This window comes from Zalophus californianus, chromosome 9 (assembly GCF_009762305.2).
Source record: "Zalophus californianus isolate mZalCal1 chromosome 9, mZalCal1.pri.v2, whole genome shotgun sequence".
Taxonomy (NCBI): Eukaryota; Metazoa; Chordata; class Mammalia; order Carnivora; family Otariidae; genus Zalophus; species Zalophus californianus.
Window position 1 is genome coordinate 93,283,411 of NC_045603.1, and position 18,173 is coordinate 93,301,583.

Sequence of the window (18,173 nt, forward strand, 5' to 3'; positions counted from 1 at the left end):
TCCTTAACGCACTCTCTGCAGGGCTGACTAGGAAGAAAACTACAATGTCCACATACCCTCAGCCAGGCGTCGGTTTTCCTCCTGCCGGCGAGCGCTGCGGGGGAGGAGCCAGCCAGGAGCCCAGACTACGTTTCCAAAAGTGCGCTGCCTTGGACATCCAGCGCTCTGGGCACCGGTGGGGCGAGTTTGGGGCCCCCGCAGAAGCCCGCCCCAAGGAGGAGCCCTGGGGGCAGGCCCTCCTCGGGACACCGAGGAAACACTGAAGGTTCTTTATTAAAAAAAAAAAAAGAAAAGAAAGAATGTACAGTGCTGCAGCTGTTTTGAGAAACAATTGGGCCGTTCTCACAATATTAGTTACCATATAGCCAACAATTCCAAAGAAATGAAAACACTCCTTCACATGAAAACTTGTACAGCGATGTTCTATCCTAGAAGCATTATTCATAATAGTCAAAAAGTGGAAACAACCCAAATGTCCATCAGTGGATGAATGGATCAGATAAACGTGGTACGTATGTGCAGAGGAATGTTATTAGACCATATAAAGGAATGAAGTACTGATACATGCTACAGTGTGGGTGAGCATTGAAACATGCAAAATGAAGAGCCTCATTTTGTAGATTCCATTTATAATGGAAGATCCAGAATAGGTAATTGAAAGAAACAAAGAGCAAGTGGATGACAAGGGCGAGGATTGGGAACAGCAGGGAGGCAGGTATGGGGAGGGATTGTTCATGGGCACTGGTTTTCTTTTTTGAGGTACTGAAAATGTTCAAAAATTAAGGGCTCCTGGCTAGCTTAGTGGGTAGAGTATGGGACTCTTGATCTCGAGTTATGAGTGAAAGATGTATTTGCAGCCAAATACAGTGAATATTAACTAAAAATTTTAAAAGAAATAGTGATCCTCAGAGCACCTGGGTGGCTCAGGTGGTTAAGCATCTGCCTTTGGACTGGGTCATGGTCCCAGAGTCCTGGGATCAAGTCCCACGTCGGGCTCCCCACTCAGCAGGGAATCTACTCCCTCTACCCTTCCTCCTGCTCGTAATCTCGCTCTCTCTACCTCTGTCTCTCTCTGGTAAATAAGTTAAAAAAAAAAAAAAAACCTAAAAAATGAAAAGTGAATTTTACAATATGTGACTTACACCAATAAAACCATTAAAAAATAACTAAGATGGCCTTTGCATACCGCTAATTTAATAAAGTCAGTGGTCTTTTGTTGTTTCAGCCTAAATTAAACCATAGCATTTGATAAAGATTTATTAATGTTCCTAATGTTATTCTGGAGAACTCTTTGACCCAGTTCTTTTCAAAGACTCCTAAAACCCTTCCAAAATTCAATTGAGGTAGAGTTGCCAGATTTAGCGATAAATATACAGAACACTCACAGTTGGTTTTAGGATAAACAAGTAACTTGTTAGTATAAGTATGTCCCATACAATATTTAAGACACACTTTTACTACAAAGAAAGCATTTGTTGTTTATCTGAAAATCAAATTTAACTGGGTACCTTCTATTTTATCTTTTAACTCCAAATTGAGGAAGGGTAATAGAGGCATACCTTGTTTTACTGTACTTCACTTTATTGTGCTTTTTACAAATGGAAGGTTTGTGGCAACCCTGCCTTGAGCAAGTCTATTAACGCCATTTTCCCAATATCATTTTCTCCCTTTGTGTCTCTGTGTCACATTTTAGTAATTCTCACAAAAAAATTTTTTTTAAGATTTATTTGAGAGAGAAAGAAAGCAGGGAGGAGGGGCAGAGGGAGAAGGAGAGGGAGAGAAGCAGGACCCTCCCCCCCCCCCCCAGCTGAGCACAGTGGAGCTTGCTCTCATGACCCTGGGATCATAACCTGAGCCGAAACTAAGAGGCAGTTGCTTAAGTGACTGAGCCACTGAGGTGCCCCAATTCTCACAATATTTCAAACTTTTTCATTGTTATTACGTTTGGTACAGTGATCTGTGATTAGTGATTATGACTTGCTGAAAACTCAGATGATGGTTAGCATTTTTTAGCAATAAAGATTTTTTCATTAAGGTATGTACACTTTTTTTTTTAAGAAATAATGCTATTGCACACTTAATAGATTGCAGTATAGTGTAAACCTAACTTTTACATGCACTTGGAAACCAAAAACTTCATTTGACTTGCTTTATTGTAGTGGCCTGAGAACTGAACCCACAATATCTCTGAGGCATGCCTGTAACAGGAAAGTTGAGTCATCTCTGACTGATCTATATAATGCTCCAGAGGAACTAAAGCAGGTCACTTCCTCCAAGTAAAAGCCACGTAGCCAGGCCTTGCAGCTGGTAATGGGTCTGGCATGCTGGGGTTTCAGCAGTTGGGCCCACCCAGGTGTGCACCTGTAACCCCCAAACTGCATTCATGGAGATCTCAGAGACACCTAGCCACATCCTTTCTGATGATCAGGGGAGCAAAAGTGTGTGCTCCTGGGAGGAGCTCTCTTTCTCCACCTCCCCTAAAGCCCCTTTAGTTCTACACCTCCAGGGGCTGCTTTCCACCCCTTTCTAGCTTCCTTCTATTGTGCCCAGCCTGGCCTCAGTCCTGCTTCCCTAGCTATGCCCTGGTCGCTAAGTCCTCTTCTTTGAGGTACAACTGCTTTTCCCCTGGGTTAATCCTCTACCTCTCTCCCTTCCTGCATCCTAGCCGACAAAAGTGCCCCGAGTCCTCTGCAATGGCATTTACCCATTTCGTCCTTCCACAGAGGCTGTGTGTGAGCTGTTTGCAGACTCAATTACCAGCCCCTCAGGAAGGAGAACTAAGACCTTTTGAACTATGAAGTGGAAATCTAAAAACATGCAGGAAAGTAGGTACACTGGTTTCAGGAGAGTCGTTTTGTGAAGGGAGATTGGGGGCAGGCTTGGGGTGAGGAGTGGTTAGTTGTATATTTAACTTTTAAAGATATGAAGCAAATATGTTAACTCTGGAAGTGGAGTTGTATTGTTCTCTTTGTATTTCTGTACATTTGAAACATTACACAATTAAAATAGAAATTTATTTTTTAATTTTTTTTAAGGATTTTATTTGAGAGAGAGAGAGCACGGAGAGTGAGAGCAAGAGTGAGAGAGAGAGGCAGAGACAGAGAGAGAGCATGAGCAGGGGGAGGGGCAGAGAGAGAAGCAGACTCCCCACTGAGCTGGATCCCAGGATGTGAGAATCCTGACCTGAGCCAAGGCAGACTGAGCCACCCAGGCATCCCTTAAAATAGAAATTTAAATATAAGAATTATAAACATGCTCACTTTAAAAACTGGAACTACTTTAAATATTTTTTAGATTTAATTTATAAAAATAAACCTTGGGGCGTCTGGGTGGCTCAGTTGGTTAAGCGACTGCCTTCGGCTCAGGTCATGATTCTGGAGTCCCGGGATCGAGTCCAGCATCGGGCTCCCTGCTCAGCAGGGAGTCTCCTTCTCCCTCTGACCTTCCCCCCTCTCCTGTACTCTCTCTCATTCTCTCTCTCAAAGAAATAAGTAAAATCTTAAAAAAAGAGTTGCTTTATAAAAAAAAATAATAAACCTTAATCACATCATAAAATAGTACTTTGTAAAGGACAGAAAATCTTATGAAGAAGTATTGTGTAGTCATATGTTAAAAATTTGCTGAGAAGTACCCAGAATTGGTAACAAAGAGGTGAGGAAGAACAAGAGAATTAGTTTCTATAAGTATAAATCCTCAAGGACTTTATAATCCAAGAAGAAGAAATTCACACATACAGGAGACTGAACAATCACTAAACAAGGCATCTGGTGAAAACAATATAGACTGAACTTAATACCCACGTGCTAGATTGTTCAGCGTGGGTAGAGAGCGCCAAGCATTAGACTGATCCCTGGAAAGGTAAAGTGAACACAGCAAATGTACTTTTTTATTTCTAAAGGAGTGGGCGGAAGTTTAGAAGAAGAATAGTTTCTCAGGGTGCTGAGCCTGCTTTATATTCATGATCTTCAATCTTTTCTTCCTTCTCAAAAGGAAACTCCTAGGCATGCAAGTCCTTCTAAAAATGCATGTAATTTTCTCCCCCCTTCCCTCCCCACTTCTCCCTCCCCAACACACACACAAACACGTTTCATAGACTCCCAGACACCCCACGTAGAGGCACTGTTGGCCTAGGATGCATCAAGCCTCTGTTCCTGCCGAGGAGTTTCTTGTAGTGAATTCCTAAGCAGCATGGCACACACCCACTCCCACTAGGCCTGCATGCCTTCCATGCCCTCATCTCTCTCTCCTGTTCCCCTTACCACTAGGGCTGAAAGAGCACAGGTGTCTAAACAGAGCCAAGATGATCATGTTACTCCCTGGGCCACATGGGTCCGCTTGGCACATATCCCCTGGGGAACATCAGAGAGAAAGGAAGCTCATTAAAATAACTTGTTAGGCTCCAGCTGGCTTCCCACTATGTTTGACACACGAGTCTAAGAATTTAAAAATTATCCAGCCCTTTCCAAACTTTCCTTGGAAATGAAAATCATTTCCCTTAGTCCTGGCATGGAGATTTTGGTTAGACCCATCTCCGAACTCAAAATAGCCATAATTAAAAACAAAGCCTACCAAGAAAGAAAACAAAGGTGGCCATGAAATCTACCGTGGTAACTTCTGACCCACCCTAACACACACCATACGTTGGGGAAGAAGGTATCCCAGAGTCAGCCCAGGAGTGACCCATCGTGACTTCTCTGTCCCTGCCTTGTCTTTTCAGAGAGTTGATCATCTGCGGTCAAGTGATAAGGATTTTAAAACGCAGCATGGTCGTGCAGTGAATTTGTGGGTAGTCTAAATTATGACACACAGGCTAAGAGAGGACAGGAGGATAGCTATTCAAAGGGAAAAACAAACCACTGATTGAAGAGAGGTAGGGGGTGGCATGCGATTAAGTGAAGAAGGCAAGGGAACAAAAAATTAACCTTATTCTAGAAACCACAAACAAGGGGAACAGTACAATATTCTACATTCAGGAATGTCATGGCTACGTTGATATGTAAATCTGGCACTGGAACAACAGAGTATTATTGCTGCTGATATGGTAATCCGCAGAGGTACAGAGAAAAAGTAGGCGGGTCATGTGAAATTCATGAAATGCTTGAGGTGAACTCACTGCTCAAGTATTAGTCATGTTTTGTTTTGTGTGAGGTTTTTTTTTCCCCCCAATTTATTTTATAGATAAGTAATTCCTCTGTACTTTTTGTTTCTGAAAAGTTTAGCTTATTTTCATGAGGCTATCAGATATTCCATTGCAGAAGTTTGTTTCTGTTCTTCAGGCATTTTGCAAAATGCCTCCCCTCCTTTGGCCTACACGGACAAATATGCCTGCATTTGCATACAGCACAGTACCTATTGACTCTCTGCATTGGCTAGAAAGCTCAGGGGCAAGAGCCTAGAGGAACATTTTAAGAGTGAGCCCATAATTCAGCCTCCAGCTTGTCAGCAGGAGCAAAATAAATAAATAAGGCCGGGAAGGACTGAAACAAGTCTGTCAAAAAGGAAGGGAAAAAAGCCCTAATCAGCATAAAAATAAGGAAGAGAAAATGAAGCTCACGGAACCAAAACCTTCCATGTTCAAACTTTCCCATACCCCTTCCCCTTCACCAACTTAGAGAACTTCTCTCAAACTCAACAACAACTTTTCTTAATGTTATCTTGACCTCCATTTCTACTTAAAATGCTGCAGCTATTCCTAAGCCAAATGTATACCTCACCCAATAGGAAAGAATCAAGTGTGTCCTTATTTGAGGAAATAATAGGGTAATTATTTGGCCAGTAAGCAACTGTTTAAAAGTGGACCACTCTTTGTAAGAGATTATTTGCCAAGCATCACTCTTAGTCATTTACACTCTAGTATGAATGTGCTTCTTTCTTTTCTCTCTTATGTGCTACCTAAAGGTTAGTTTAACATGGGGTTGAGGTGTGGGAGAAAAGAGGAATATATGGTTTTGAAGGATAGGTGTTGTAAGAGGGGGAGAGATCTGGGTAGGTCTGATTCCTGTGGCGAGGGTTTGACCATTGAAAAAGCAGCAAATGGCTAAGGAGGGTTGATAGGAGATGGAGGGGGGGGAGATAGGAGAGCCAAAAAGAATGAAGAACCCATCAGGTACCTTCTTTCACAATTCTCCTGAGGGCTTACCCAACACACACACATAAGACAGGCACGTTTTATTCTATTGACTCAGACCTGTAGAAGTTTAATTTACTATGGCACATGTTATGGAGTAAGTGAAAACACTCAGCCTACATTTAAAGCTTAGAAACCTTTTTTAAAAAGCAGGTTTCTTCCATCAAAGTTCACTTTTGAGGTTCTTGTTTCCAGTGTAAGCTTTGGTAAACCTAGAGTGGTTTGCTGAATGGAAATTTGACAGTGCTCTTCTTCAGGATCTTGAGTTTTTAAGGAACAAAAGATGATTCTTGGGTTATCCAGGAGAAAGTGTGGTTTTGGTACTTGGATACTTCACGGGAGAAACAGGGGGGACTTACGTCTTGTTTCTTGGGTTTGTATGTGTGTGTGTTTTTTTAAGATTTTATTTATTTGAGAGAGAGAGAGGGAGAGCATGAGCCGGGGCGGGGGGAAGGGGCAGAGTGAGAGGGAGAAGCAGACTCCCAGCTGAGCAGAGAGCCCCATGTGGGGCTCTATCCCAGGACCTGAGCCAAGGCAGACGCTTAAGTGACTGAGCCACCCAGGCACCCCACCTATTGTTTTATAAATAGCCTTAACTGCTCCAAATTTTGCTTTAATCTTCTCCATTTGTAAGGAAAAAAAAAAAAAAACCCACAACCTAAAATTTATTTTTGGGACCCTGTCAGACCTACTGATGATATTTTCAAAAAGGCACAAACAATATTTATGAGTATGTAAGTGTTAGCAATATTTTGGACATCTGCTTAGGTGCTGTCTATTGCTAATGTAAATACCTATCGCTAATGTAAAATACCTTTGATTCCTTCTTTCTGCTATTATCTTTTAATATTATAGATACTCTGATTTTTCTGCTTGGTATCACATATCTTAATTTATCTTTTGATTCATTTATGTATTTAGGTTAAGAAGTTTTGTAAAGCATATTTTCAATTCCTTTGACTTGAAAGGCTTCTCTCATCTATATCAGAAGACTTCCTATTCCAGGATATAGCTTTAAACCTTTTTTGCTTATACATAGGATTGTTTTCAAAGACCTTTAAGTCTGAAGGTGGTTAATGTGAATCTTCTTGGGTCAATATACAATGTTACCTGAATGGTATAGCACCTGATATTTTGTGTGATAACATATAATACCCGTAGTAGTAATATCACTTGACAGTTTCCAAAAATGATTGTGTGAATATTATCTCATAGGAGTGAAAGTATTGCCACATGGAATCCAACCAATCATGCTACCAGTATTTCTGTCACCAACAGCAGTCCTTTGGTAGAATGGCATGGTGGTTCTAGCTAAGGTTATCCTTAAAAGTCAGATAGCATAATTCTGCTGAATAGCCATTTCTGTCTCTGTCATTCATAAATGTGTCCAAATCATTTAAAGATTTTTTTCTGTGCTATATGAAGTAGTCCTTTTAAAATAATGTATTCTAGGGGTGCCTGGGTGGCTCAGTTGGTTAAGCATCTGCCTTCGGCTCAGGTCATGATCGTGGGAGTCTGCTTCACCCTCTGCCCCTCCTCCCACTCAGTTCTCTCAATCTCTCTCTCTCTCAAATAAAATCTTTTAAAAACTAAAAAAATTGAAATAAATAAAATAAAATATGTATTGTAGGGGCACCAGTCTGGCTCAGTCAGAAGAGCATGTGACTCTTGATCTTGTGGTTGTGAATTTGAGCCCCACACTGGATATAGAGATTATTTAAACAAACAAACAAACAAACTTTAAAAGTTGTATTCTAAGTTTATCTCAACCAAGTTTCACAGGATACCTTTGATCCTCATATTGTAAACGAGGTCTGTGTTGACTTTACCCTCACTGTTTATGATTTTCACAGATTCACACTGTGCTATTTCTCAGTCTTTACCTCTCCAAGATGAAAGTCTTTCCCCATGCCTGACTTCTGAGCAGCTTCTGACGCCATCACCTCTCCTTCCAGGGGCAAGATATCAGTAACATCCCATGTGTGTAGATGTGTGTGGAGGAACCATAGTTTTGCTTCTTTGTTCGTTCGTGTTTTAATCTGATTGAAATCATTATTCTGTTTTCATTTCTGTTCTGGACTTAGTGCTGCCTGACATGTTCTGGGGCCTTCTACTAGAACTTTTGGGACATGTAACCACATAATCGCAGGGATCTATAGGAAATTTGCATAGGTATATACATATTTTCTATGCAAATAATAAGCTCTTTGTTCCTTTCATTTTTCTTCCCTTTAAATTAGATCTTTAGACAAGATAGTATTTTCAGAACTGAGAGTTTATACAGCTAGCTATTCTCATTCCTCATTTTAGGAATGTAAAAGTCTTTTTTTTAATATTTTATTTATTTATTTGAGAGAGATGCAGATAGTGAGAGAGAGCAGGAGCGGGGAGGAGAGGGAGAAGCAGGCTCCCCACTGAGCAGGGAGCCTAATGCAGGGCTCAGTCCCAGGACCCTGGGATCATGACCTGAGCCGAAGGCAGACGCTCAACAGACTGAGCCACGAAGGTGCCCCAGGAATGTAGAAGTCTTAAGAGTTTGGTGCTACAGTCTCTCCTGGCACTCCTGGTGCCCAGTAATGAGACTCAAAACACAAAACACCCTCCTAACAGTTTTTACCAGGAGTATATACATGTCTTTGCAAATTTTATAGATTTAATTTACATTTAAGCTATGGCCTGTAGATGGTTTTCTAAACTAGAATAGAAAGTCATCGTGTCTTAAGTGACGCTACCTTCCTCAAATAAGCTTTTTTCTTTTTTTTAAAGATTTTATTTATTTGAGAGAGAGCACAAGCAGGGGGAGCAGCAGAGGGAGAGGGAGAAACAGGTTCCCCACTGAACAGGGAGCCCGACACGGGGCTCGATCCCAGGACCCTGAGATTATGACCCAGCCGAAGGCAGAGGCTCAACCGACTTAGCCACCCAGGCACCCCTCAAATAAGCTTCTTGAGTTGCACTGATGCCAGTTCAAGATGGCCTTGTGGTGGATGATGCACACCAGGCTCGGGATGGGGCAAGACTCTTGATCTTTTGCTATGCTGTGTTTGGACCTCAGTTGTCAGCCTGGACTCTTACCCTCTTCTCTGCTCTTCGCCCTTTCCCTTTTTTTGTTCCCCACATGGTTCTTGTGCTCTGTTGTTTTTGCCCTTCTGTGTTTGCAGACAGCAGGTCCTGGAAGGGGGTTATCCTTTCCCTAATCCTGTAAGATTTTCTCCAGTTTGTTTTGTCTGGAAAACTTCAGGCTTTCTGTTTCCCTTAGATAGCCTCCTTTCCCACTCGGCATGGAATTTGTCTGTTGATCTGCTCAGTTCTGGCTGCTGCAGGTAAGGCCCAGTCCATGCTTGCTCCCTTCCTGCCTGCTCATAAGCTTCCAGAGGGCAAGGTCGTACCTCCTGTGCATGGTAACCCCTATCCTCCTGACTCCTCCCCCACCTACACTGTAGGATTCCCCCGGGGTAAGGTGGAAGGAGTACTGGCTACACTTGCCCAGTGTTCTGCCCTACAGTTGTGTTTCCTCCCCATTTCCAATGCCTTCTCTCATTCACACTTTGCTCCCTTGTTTCTACTCCTAAATCAAGATGGACTTCTCTCCTGGCCACTGATGCGCGTGGCGCTTGACAGCTCCCCAGCTTTGCCATCCTTCGGGGCTTGGGAAGAGCAGCAACTTCAGCAGTTCCTCCAGGTGCCTGCAGGGCAGCTCAGTTCCCAGCCAACCAAAGTGCTAAGGTACCCAACGCGGCTCTTCTCTTGTTTCCACAGGTGCTACTGCTAAGCTTGGAGGGGGCAGTTTGTTGTGTGGGAGGCTGGTGATGGAATTAGACCCCCTTCGGCATTCTTCAAGGGGGCTGCCTCCCCAGAGTTCCCTCTTCCACTGTTTCCAGCCAACAGGTGGTCACTCCACTAGAGGTGAATTCCTGGATATTTTTACCCAACACCCCATAAACAAAATGACAATGTTATTGGACATGTCATACAACCAGGCGTATGAGTAATGCTTCCATTAATCAATTTGCCAAAGAAAACAGGTTGCTATCTAAGCTTGTTTGGAGAGATGTTAGTTATGTGAAGGAAGAAAAACTCAGGCATCCGCTTAAAAGTACACTGTCAAGATTAAAATGATATATACTCAGTGACTTGTGTGTTTAAACTAACCTTCCCCTATGCAAGATTGCACCAGCAGTACAGTTGACAAGCAATTGTTACAAGAACCTCACCACAATGGCCTGGGTGGCGCCCGTTCCATTGGGATTGAGGTAGAGATAAGATGGAATCCAAGAGAGATGCAACTTTACTAGATTTGTTATTATACTATTAAGAAGTGTCAACTACAAAGAAGTCCTTCAGTTGTACTGTGATTAATTCATTTTTTTTTTTTTTGGTCTATCCATTCATTTATAAACATACTGGGCAGCTCCTTCTCACCAGGCATTATGCCATTTGCTAGATCCACAAAGATTAATGAGACGGGGTCTCTGCCCTCTAGAAGCTTACCACAGAGGCGGGATTCATTTGCATACTTCTCTAAGTATGTAAATGAATAACTGCATGGCAATGTGTTAAGTGTGGTAATAAAGGTGTACCATAAAATATAGAGAGGATCTAGGGGAAGACTGCTGATGGGTTGATTTCTGAGCCAGATCTCAAAGGATGAGGACAAGTTGTTCAAGCAGGCAAGGAAAGAAACATTTGCAAAGGCATACTAGTGTGAAATAACAATAGGGGACTGCAAACAATTCAGTTTCCTTGTAACATAGGCAGTCTCAAGAGATGGGAAGAACAGTGTCAGGAGCTAGGGCCAAAGAAGTAGACGGGAGACAGAGGATGAAGCATGTTGAACGTTAAGCTTAGGAATGTGACTTAATTTGAGGGCACATGGGAGCCCCTGAGACTTTAAGTAGGAGAGTAATAATTAAATCTGGGGGAACTTGGCTCTTTCACATGCAGCGGGCACCTCCTCAATACCTTTTATGTTATTTTAAAACATTTTATTATACCATATCATGCCACACTTGTAGTCTGTGCTATATGATGGCATGGTCTATGGCATATAGAATTTAATATTACAGCATAAGGGCTCGGCCTGTATTAAGCTCTTACTGAATATCTGATGACTGAATGAAGACTCAGACATCATAAGTCTCTCACCCTTGGTCAGATGTTGCTGGTATTGGCAGAACCACAGGCCAAACCTCCCCACTTGAAGGGCTTTTTCTATCATGCACAAGCAACAAATTGGGATGTCTCCATAGGTATAACACTATAGCTACATGACAATGCCTAATATATGTTCCAGAGATTATTTTAATCCCTCCATCACCCAGAACTTTAATTCAGCTTATTGTAATATCTCTGGGAAAGGACAGGAACTTTTAACATGTTATGAAGTCGCAGAATTCACTCCAGAGAAACCTTCTATTTCCAACTTTGCTGAACTATGTCCATCTTGCAAGGCGAGTGATACCTATAATGGATATATAGAAGACAGACTAAAAATTCTCAGTGCCTTTCATTTCCCCCATGCTGCGCCTGTAACAAGTATTAAGAAGAAGTGATGGATGGGCAGATAGATAGAGGAGATGATAGATAAGAGAGACTGAATTTAGAATCTTCCATTTACCCAAAAGAGTTGAAAATATATTAAGAAAGGTGACAAAATTAAAGAAAACCCAATATTCTCCACAGGAATTTTCCTTAACCAGATGGAATTTCTATTTTTCATTTGTAAAAGTAAAAAAAAAAAAAAGATAGCTTTTTATTTCAAAAGGAGTATGTCCCCCTGATAAAACCTTCAAGCAGTAAAGAAGGTTATAAGGTCAAAGGAGAAAACCTCTACCCCATCTCTCTCACTCTCCAGAGTCAACCACTGTATATCCTCCACAAAGTTTCCATGTACTACAAAAAGTATAGCTGTCTCCCTTTCATTTTTATGCAAGTGGAATTACATAAAACATGCTGTTGTGCATACTTCAATGAACAACATGCATTGGATGTGATTCCATATCACTGTTTATGAGACACAGTCCTCTTACTTCAGCGATGTTTTCTTTCCCTTCAGAATTTATTTCTTGTTCCAGTTTCTATTTTTACTAGTTAGGCCATGCAGAAATACACAACACTGACTATAGATCTTTCTGTTGTCATGTGAATTTATCTGTAGGGCAGATTTCTAGAGGAAGGGCCTCTAGGTCAAGTATATGTGCACTTGAATTTTGGCAGAAATTGCCAAGTTTTCTTCCAAAAGGGCAACGAAATATATTCTTCTACCAGTAGTGCATGTCTTCCCACTTGCCAGACATGTTTTGTTACCCAACTTCTAAACCTTTGCTAACTTGATATGTTAAAGCATGGTATCCTAGCGCTATTTTAATTTGCGTGTTTTGAATTGGCAGTGAAGTTGGGTATTGTGTGTGTGTGCTTTTGTAGTTCTTTTTCTGAGGACTACAGGTTCATGTTTTTTGCTTCTTTTATGGGTGGTTGCTCTTTTCTTACAGATTTCTAAAAGCTCTCTCTATATTAAAGGAATTGGTACTGATTATCATATGTGTTAACCATTTTTTTTGCCCAGATTGTTGTTTGTCTTTGACTTTGTTGATTGTGATGTTTTATTTGGAAGATTTATTGGTTTTTTTTTAAAGATTTTATTTGTGTATTTGATAGAGGGAGACAGACACAGTGAGAGAGGGAACACAAGCAGGGGGAGCGGGAGAAGGAGAAGCAGGCTTCCCGCTGAGCAGGGAGCCCGATGCAGGGCTCAATTCCAGGACCCTGGGATCATGACCTGAGCCGAAGGCAGCCACCCAATGACTGAGCCACCCAGGTGCCCAGGAAGATTCCATTTTTAAGTAGTCATATTTATTGATCTTTTCTTTATGGCTTCTGGATTTTATGTCATACTTAGAGAAAACTTTCTCCATGACAAGATTATTACAAAAATTCATTGTTTTTTTCAAGTACTTTTATGGTTTCATTTTTATATTTAAGGCTTTAGTCCACCTGAGATTTATTTTGGATGTTCAGAGAAAAATACAGCTCTATTTTTATTTTTTCTAAAAAACTAACCACTTAGGGTGCCACGGTGGCTCAGTTGGTTAAGCATCTACTTTTGACTCTGGTCATGATCCCGGGGTCCTGGGATTGAGCCCCACATCAGGCTCCCTGCTCTGTGGGGAGACTGCTTCTCCCTCTCCTGCTCCTCCTGCTTGTGCTCTCTCTGTCTCTCAATTAAATAAAAAATAAAATCTTTTAAATAAATAAATAAATAACCACTTATCCCAACACCATTTGTGGAATATTTTTCCTGTTGATTTGGAATGTTCCTTTTATCATAAAACTTATTTTGTTTGCGCTTGTGTCCATTTCCAGACCATCTACCTCTTTCCATTGATCTGCCTATTTCAGCAGTATATCAATGGTTTTAGTAGTAGTTTTAGAATACATTTTAAAAACCTAATGGCTTTAACGCAGTGCAAATACTCTGTATGATATTATAATGATTGATATATGTCATTAAACAGTTGTCAAAACTCATAGACTGTACAATACCAAGAGTGAACCCTGAGGTAAAATATGGCAGTTAGGTGATTATGATGTGTGAAGTATGTTCATCCTTGGTGAAAAATGAACTGTTCTGGTGAGTGATGATAATGGGAGAAGCAATGAATGTGTGAGGGGTGGGGATATATGAGAAATCTCTGTACCTTCCTCTCAATTTTGTTGTAAATCTAAAACTGCTCTGGAAAAAGAAAGTCTTTTAAAAAAGTTAAGTTAAATTAAAATTTAAAAATTCTAACAGAACGAATTTCCTTTCAACACTCTATTTTCATGTTTATATTTCCAGATGATCTACACTCAAGTGCCAATAAGAAATGTAACTGTAGGGGCGCCTGGGTGGCTCAGTCAGTTAAGCGTCTGCCTTCGGCTCAGGTCATGATCCCAGGGTCCTGGGATCAAGCCCCACATTGGGCCCTGCCCAGCGGAGAGTCTGCTTCTCCCTCTCCTTCTTCTGCTCCTCCTGCTTGTGCTCTCTCTCTCTCTGTCAAATGGATAAATAAAATCTTAAAAAAAAAGAAAAAGAAAAAAAGAAATGTAACTGTATGCTCTGTACTGAGTAACAATGGCTGGTAAGATAATCTAATGATTCTTAATAGCCCGTATGATTTTTATTGTTGTTTTCATTTCTAATATTGCAGTGTAAACAACATTGATTCATATCAGTTTTTCTGATTTGATCATATATATTATATTTTTTCTTGTATAAATAAACTTTTGGCTGAAACTACTTGATGATGTCCCGGTGTTTACTCAGCCACCATACTGAACCCTCTAAAATGCATGACATCAGGCAGTACCTATTGCAGATTGGAAACACTAGGTCTGTGCTAGAATGTGGATAAAGAAAGCTCATGTTCATCATGCTTCTAACCCCACAATCCCAGTAATTGTAGGGTCCCAGAATCAGCTGTTGTTCACTATCTTCTCCTCCATACCAGGATATCTCCCTTCTAAGTATTTAGAGATGCAACTTTTCAGTCTTGGAAGAAGAGAGATTTACCAAAAAGCACTAAGGTAACATATGAAAACTTAGCAACTGCAGTCACTATGGTCGAATTCTATCCCTTATGTGGTTTACCGTAGGCTACATCCTCACTCTTGAAGGCCACAGACATTCTTTTTTTTTCTTTAATTTTTTATTGTTATGTTAATCACCATACATTATATCATTAGTTCTTGATGCAGTGTTCCATGATTCATTGTTTGCGCATAACACCCAGTGCTCCATGCAGAACGTGCCCTCTTTAATACCCATCACCAGGCTAACCCATCCCTGCACCCCCCTCCTCTAGAACCCTCAGTTTGTTTTTCAGAGTCCATTGTCTCTCATGGTTCGTCTCCCCCTCCGACTTACTCCCCTTCATTCTTCCCCTCCTGCTATCTTCTTCTTTTTTTTTTTTCCTTAACATATATTGCATTATTTGTTTCAGAGGTACAGATCTGTGATTCAACAGTCTTGCACAATTCACAGCTCTCACCATAGCACATACCGTCCCCAATGTCTATCACCCAGCCACCCCATCCCTCCCACCCCCCCACCACTCCAGCAACCCTCAGTTTGTTTCTGAGATTAAGAATTCCTCATATCAGTGAGGTCATATGATACATGTCTTTCTCTGATTGACTTATTTCACTCAGCATAACACCCTCCAGTTCCATCCACGTCGTTGCAAATGGCAAGATCTCATTCCTTTTGATGGCTGCATAATATTCCATTGTGTATATATACCACTTCTTCTTTATCCATTCATCTGTCGATGGACATCTTGGCTCTTTCCACAGTTTGGCTGTTGTGGACATTGCTGCTATAAACATTGGGGTGTGCATACCCCTTCGGATCCCTACATTTGTATCTTTGTGGTAAATACCCAGTAGTGCAATTGCTGGATCGTATGGTAGCTCTATTTTCAACTGTTTGAGGAACCTCCATACTGTTTTCCAGAGAGGTTGCACCAGCTTGCATTTCCACCAACAGCGTAGGAGGGTTCCCCTTTCTCCGCATCCCCACCAACATCTGTCGTTTCCTGACTTGTTAATTTTAGCCATTCTGACTGGTGTGAGATGGTATCTCATCGAGGTTTTGATTTGGATTTCCCTGATGCTGAGCGATGTTGAGCACTTTTTCATGTGTCTGTTGGGAAGGCCGCAGACATTCTGAAGGTCTCTTGAAACACCTGTGAATTACAGATGGGGGTTCAGAAATACAAAGCCAGAAAATTCAGAAATTACAACCAGAAGGAAATGACAAATGGCATGTTGGCAAGCGTTGTCTTTCTTCCTCATCATTTCCACCACCCCTCTACCCGCCCCCCCTCAACAAGATCTGGAAATTCAAAGCTGGGGATCACCTCTACAGGACCTGCCAAGAGAATTTCCCAGTTAGGCTTCCAAATTCTGAAAGCCATTCATCTTGAAGCTTCAGGTGGGTCCTATTTTAACCACCATCCACACAAGAGCTAGGGAAGCAGGACCAGATAGACTGCCTCATGAAACAAAATAAGAAGTGGCTTTGACTGGTTTATGTGACCATGAGGGCAGGCCAAAGCCAATTGCCTTGTGAAGCCATGAGCTCTCCCTCTGATGACTTTCTCTGCCTGGATGCCTGAGATAGAATTCCTGAATTGGGCTAGAATTTGGACCAAATGATCTTTGAGTTGGGGTGTGTATGAGCCATGGAAAGCTCCCCCAAGGAGATGGCAGCTGAGCCAAATCTAGAATGGGATTCAAATAGGCATAAAAGGGAGAGGAGGAGAAGAGGGAATAGCATCCCAGATAGAGGGAAGAGTATAAGCAAAGGCATGGATATGTGATACAGAATAGCAGGAGCTACAAAAAATTCAGTAGTTTGGGGCACCTGTGTGGCTCCCCCTGCTCGTGCTCTCTCTCTCTCTCTCATAAATAAATAAAATCTTTCTTTTTAAAGATTTATTTGACAGAGAGAGACTCAGTGAGAGAAGGAACACAAGCAGGGGAAGTGGGAGAGGGAGAAGCAGACTCCCCGCGGAGCAGGGAGCCCGATGTGGGGCTCGATCCCAGAACCCTGGGATCATGACCTGAGCCGAAGGCAGACGCCCAACGACTGAGCCACCCAGGCGCCCCAATAAATAAAATTTTAAAAAACAATTCAGTACTCTATTTTTGGAGCACTGAATTCCAGGTAAGAAATGGTCAGAATGATGTTGGAGAAGTAAGGACTGGCCAGGTCCTGGGGGTTCTGGTACGCCATCATCAAAAACTTGGGTTTTATCTTAAAAATGTTTGAAGAGTTTTTAAACAGATGAATGATAAAGGTAACTGGAATAGCCCTATATATAAATATCACAATGATGACCTTAACCAAAAAATATGACAATTTTGAAATTAGCCTAATTAATGAAAGCTGGTGGGATTCTTGTCATTTATATGTTAGAGGATCATCATACCTTTTCTAAGATTAACAAAAAGACGTTTCTACCTAGCTTCTTGAACTAGGTTTTGACATGGCTGCACTTATATAATGGATCATCCTGGTAGCCTTGCAGAAAAATGTTTTAAGGGTATTGAGATTGGAGGTAGGGAAATAATTTAAAGCATTACTGGAATTGTCTAGGTAAGCATGTCAGAACCCTGAACTAAGGAAGTAGGTAGAGACATCTGTTGAAGACAAAATCAGCAGATCTGCTTGAAGAGATAGTGTCACATAATAAGGTAACAATGAGAATGTACCCTCAGGGGCGCCTGGCGGGCTCAGGCGGTTAAGCATCCAACTCTTGATTTCGGTTCAGGTCATGATCTCAGGGGCATGAGATTGAGTCCCGCTCTGGGCTCTGTGCTCATTGGGGGGTCTGCTTGAGATTCTCTCCCCCCGCCCGTCCCCCCTCTAAAATAACAAAAAATAAATAAATCTTTAAAAAAAAATGCACCTCTCAAAAAGAATCACAATTGACTGAGAAGCCCAGCTTCTGTGCTCTGAAGTCCATCACTTCTTCTTGCCGAGGTCATGCTTCCAGGCAGGCTGCTTTATTACTGAGTATGGGAGGGATACTAAGGCAGGCCCATTCCTGGGAAATGTGGGACTTTTCTGTAAGACATTTTAGCTCCAGATGTTCCATCAGTTTTGCTGAATTTTCTTAGAAATGAACCGCAGTCTAAGATTCTTCCACCTAACCAACCTTCCAACCTTCCTTCTCTTACCCCTTCCTTCCTCCCTCACCACTCCCTGCCTGCCTGCCTTCCTTCCCTCCTTCTTTCCTTCCTTCCTTCCTTCCTTCCTTCCTTCCTTCCTTCCTTCCTTCCTTCCTTCCTTCCTTCCTTCTTCCATGATTCATAGGCTCAAACCTACATTATAGTTTGATGACTCTCCCAGAGAACCTGGACTAAACTTATAGTGGGTAACCTTTGGGGCTCTGGAGTCACAATAACCTGGGTATGAATCTGGCCCTACCATTGCTAAATAGGTGAGTTCAAGTGAGTGGTCTGTTAAATCATGGTAACTGTGGGGCGTCTGGGTGGCTCA

At 41.7% G+C, this 18,173-nt stretch overlaps 1 long non-coding RNA gene across 1 annotated transcript; it reads left to right on the plus strand.

Moving 5' to 3' along the window:
• Positions 1-98: 98 nt before the first annotated feature.
• On the plus strand, positions 99-14,384 carry LOC113921735. Its single transcript, XR_003519777.2, has 3 exons — positions 99-508; positions 9,706-9,853; positions 13,965-14,384. It is a non-coding gene; the product is annotated as an uncharacterized LOC113921735 (long non-coding RNA).
• Positions 14,385-18,173: the final 3,789 nt, after the last annotated feature.